General features: G+C 33.9%; 1 long non-coding RNA gene across 2 annotated transcripts in view; it reads left to right on the plus strand.

The window, feature by feature from the left end:
* Positions 1-3,268: 3,268 nt before the first annotated feature.
* Positions 3,269-4,355, plus strand: part of LOC107564023 (uncharacterized) — a 2,163-nt gene continuing 1,076 nt past the window's right edge. Inside the window, exon 1 of one of the 2 annotated variants that reach the window (XR_001606176.1) lies at positions 3,269-3,296. This is a non-coding gene — a long non-coding RNA (uncharacterized lncRNA). Of the gene's footprint in view, positions 3,297-3,689; positions 3,845-4,355 lie in introns of those variants that run through there. The other variant, XR_001606175.1, reaches the window with a different exon arrangement.

Below are 4,355 nucleotides of genomic sequence, written 5' to 3' on the forward strand. Positions count from 1 at the left end.
TTTTCTTCTTCCTTTTCTTTTCTGTATCTGTGTCTGAGGTAGAATCAGATCTAGAAGTTTCAGATGAAGAGTCTGTACAGCTATCATCAGAGGATTGTGAATGACTAGAGTCATCTTTCATTTTGATAGCTGTTAAACAAGACAATGAGAAGAATACATCAGGTTCAGAATATTGTACATAAAATTTTTGGTGTAAAGGAACATGAGGAACATCAAAATGATCAAATCAAAATTATGAAAATGAATGTCTGCCTTGTTTTTATTCTAGTATCCAGTAAGTGTATAAGTTGAGTTATGCATTATCATGTAAAAAGAAATAAAGAGTTAAAGAGAGAACACAGGCTAGTGGACGTGCACACAACAGCACCACTGTTAAAGACACTGTTGCATGTACACTAGTACTAAACTGTCCTTTTCTTATGTACCATCAGTGCCTGATCATTTAATTTAGTGGTTTACTTTGAAATTTAAGATGTTAACGTTGATTATTACATGGCTCTGTGGGATACTTGATTCTGATTGGTCAGTCTGAGGTATGTTATTCCTCGATAACAACCGGTAAAAGCTGATAACACACGCTCATCCGGGTAACTGAAGTCGGCGCTATACTCTTTCCAGGGACAGTTTCTCTTCGTGGGAGCTGTGCGTTTGCTTAGCTAATAAAATATTAAAACTCAATTCAATATTATGTGTACAATTATTTAATTATGACATCCTGGTATCACGGACTTGCTCTCGTTTCATACAAACGCAGCTGCTGCCATTTTGCGATAATTGTTTTGTACACTGTAATGGATTATAAGATGTAACTAACAAACTAGTAAGATTTTATAATATTTTCATCTTAAATCAATATCTTTTATCACGTTAATTATTTGTGTTGAAATGTTGTGTAATAAGTGAATGAAGAATGACTGGAGGATGCAAGAGAAAGAAGTGGGTATTTAGGATGTTGAGTGTCAGGACTAAAGAAAATGGAAGTGGAAAGCCTAATCTAGAGCTTGTGGAAAAAAGGTCTCAAAGACATCTTGGTCCCCTTGATCGCCCATCATGCAAGTCCTGGGTCCTCTGTCATCAGTGACGAGTGGCGTGCCCACTGCATACTGTCAGTTCTAGGGTCTGATCATCATACTGTTAACCACAGCATGTGGTATGTACAGTAGACCCACATTCAGGTGCACACACCCAGCATATTGAAAGAGCCTGGAGAACATACACGGAGCAGATCTGGAGGAACCGGACTGAAAGCTTGCTATCTGATCACATCACTGTAATTGAGTGGTATGAATGACTTGCTAGGAAATACCGTGATGGGGCCTTTGGTAGAATAATTCATGACATTTCAAAACTGTATAAGTAAGTGTGTGTGTGTGTGTGTGTGTGTGTGGTACTCCAATGGTGGTGTTATGTTTCTATCTGTCAGGCCATCTTTTCTTTCTCATGTCAAGCCATTGTAGCGAATCAGCTCATGGGAAATATGAATAATTAACCATAACTAGTTATATTAGAGAACAGTCCATTTCTCTGGGCATTGTGTGTCTTTCTTATGAGGAAAATGCAGGGAGTTTATCCCCTGCATTCCTTTTAGGCCATAAAACCAGTGATATCATGATTAGTTGTCATGGTGACCAAGGTTGGGGGATGGTGTTCAGCCGAAATCCTAACATCCAGTATATTGAGTGAGGGGACTGTGACGATTTGTTAATCTAATGAATAATTGATTTGTTAAATCAAAATAAAAATTAGTGTGTCAGATTGGTCGAGACGCTACACCATGTTAATAAAAATAAATGTGTTATGTGTCTGCTTTGATCCTTACAAAAGAAGGTTAAGCAATGGCCAACTTTTAAAGTAATGGATCATTAATAAATGTTTTATTAGGGTTAAATAGTACTCACTTTAGATTAAGTCATGCAAAATGCTTAATTGTCATTAATTAATTGCTTTAATACTACCTTTATTATACATTAATTCCATGAATAATAAATGTTCCTAAAATGTTTATAAAGACACTAATTAAGCATTAAATGTGCATCAATTCACTTTATACATAAGCATTTATTTACTGTTAATTAATAACTTATTTTTTTCATGAACCATTAACAACTCATTTAATACTGGTGTAAAATATATCACTTTGATATAGTTAACAAGTTGTTAATAAAGGATGAAAAAACGTTATGTAAGTCTTTAATTAACACTTTCAATTCAATTACAATTAATGTTAATTACAGTAATAATAATCGAAAAACTTACTATTTGTTTATAACTTTTTTGTGTGTTAACAACATAGAAACTACAATTTATAAACTAATAATTAACTGTAAATTAACAGTTTGTAAATGATTTGTAAGTACTTTATTAGTCTGTTCTTATTATAGTGTTAACAAAGTTGCTTAAAATGTTTACAAATACATCTATACGTAAATACGTCTATCCCCAAGCCTAAACATAACCACTTAAAAAATAAAATGACATAATGCTGACAATATGAAATATATACAAATACTCATTAGATCACATGGTTTAAATACATCAGTTAGGATTAGAGGTAGAGTTAGGCGACAGATTATACAGTTTGTACAGTATTAAAACTGAAAATTAGTGCAATTAATGTCCAATAAATGTTGGTTTAAAGCACCTTATGATATTTTCTGATTTTCCACGATCTAGTCTAAAGTGAGTACTATTTACGGTCAATATGTTGTTAATAAAGCATTATATAAGTCTTTGCATATGAGCTAATTAAACAGCAACACTTTGTTAATTACAGTGATAATGAATTAACTCACTATTTGTATATAGTTTATTAATGTATTAACTACAGTTTATAAACTACTAATGAACTACAATAGTTTTAAAATAAGATATTCGATATTGTTATTGTATAATTATTATAAAGTGTTACCAATAAAGTCTAATTACACTGTATTTAGCACAAACATGCTGTAAGGGAAACAGGTCAATTTAGCTCAAAGGGAATCATTTAAGATTTTTAAAGGGAACTCCACCATTAATATGCAAGGGAATTAGGACAGAATCACTGTTTTACGGCTGATCACTGAGACGGCCAGCGATTCAGTGAACGAGCCATGTGACATCAATTCTGCAATGGACATTTATATCCAAAATATAGTGAAAACACTATTAATTAGCATATGTAACAAGATCGGCAGATTAAGACATTAACTTGTGAGCACAAAACACAAGATACTTCTCTTTTCAATATAAATAAGGCTTTATTGGATAAATCTAAGACATATAAACAGTCCAAACTCTAAGCTGGAGATATTGAGGTTTGAGTTTCAAATACTTGATTAATTATCTTGCAAGTTAATTATTAAAAAAACACATTGTTAAGATTTATTCTGTATGCAGTTACTGTGTTCTTCTTGTTCAGATTTTCCATCTGTAATCTCACTGCTCAGTCTTGTGAGAAATTGTCATCAGTTTTATCATCAAACTCTGTCCTGAGAGAGCTGGACCTGAGTAACAATGACCTGCAGGATTTTGGAGTGAAGCTGCTCTCTGATGGACTGAAGAGTCCAAACACTAAGCTGGAGATACTGAGGTTTGAGTTTCAAATACTTGATTAATTATTTTGCAAGTTAATTATTAAAAAAACACTGTTAAGATGTATTCTGTACGCAGTTACTGTGTTCTTCTTGTTCAGATTTTCCATCTGTAATCTCACTGCTCAGTCTTGTGAGAAATTGTCATCAGTTTTATCATCAAACTCTGTCCTGAGAGAGCTGGACCTGAGTAACAATGACCTGCAGGATTCAGGAGTGAAGCTTCTTTCTGAAGGTCTGAAGAGTTCAAACTGTCAGCTGGAGATACTGAGGTTTGAATTTCAAATACTTGATTAATTATTTTGCAAGTTAATTATTAAAAAAACACTGTTAAGATGTATTTTGTACGCAGTTACTGTGTTCTTTTGTTCAGATTTTCCACATGTAATCTCACTGATCAGTCTTGTGGGAGTTTGTCATCCGTTTTACAATCCTCAAACTCTGTCCTGAGAGAGCTGGATCTGAGTAACAATGACCTGCAGGATTCAGGAGTGAAGCTGCTTTCTGAAGGTCTGAAGAGACCAAACTGTCAGCTGGAGATACTGAGGTTTGAGTTTCAAATACTTGATTAATTCTTTTGCAAGTTAATAAAAAAAACACACTGTTAAGATTTATTCTGTACACAGTTACTGTGTTCTTCTTGTTCAGATTTTCCACATGTAATCTCACTGATCAGTCTTGTGGGAGTTTGTCATCCGTTTTACAATCCTCAAACTCTGTCCTGAGAGAGCTGGACCTGAGTAACAATGACCTGGAGGATTCAGGAGTGAAGCTGCTTTCTGA

The sequence above is a fragment of the Sinocyclocheilus grahami genome, unplaced genomic scaffold (genome assembly GCF_001515645.1).
Source record: "Sinocyclocheilus grahami isolate Dianchi unplaced genomic scaffold, SAMN03320097.WGS_v1.1 scaffold901.1, whole genome shotgun sequence".
Lineage (NCBI taxonomy): Eukaryota > Metazoa > Chordata > Actinopteri > Cypriniformes > Cyprinidae > Sinocyclocheilus > Sinocyclocheilus grahami.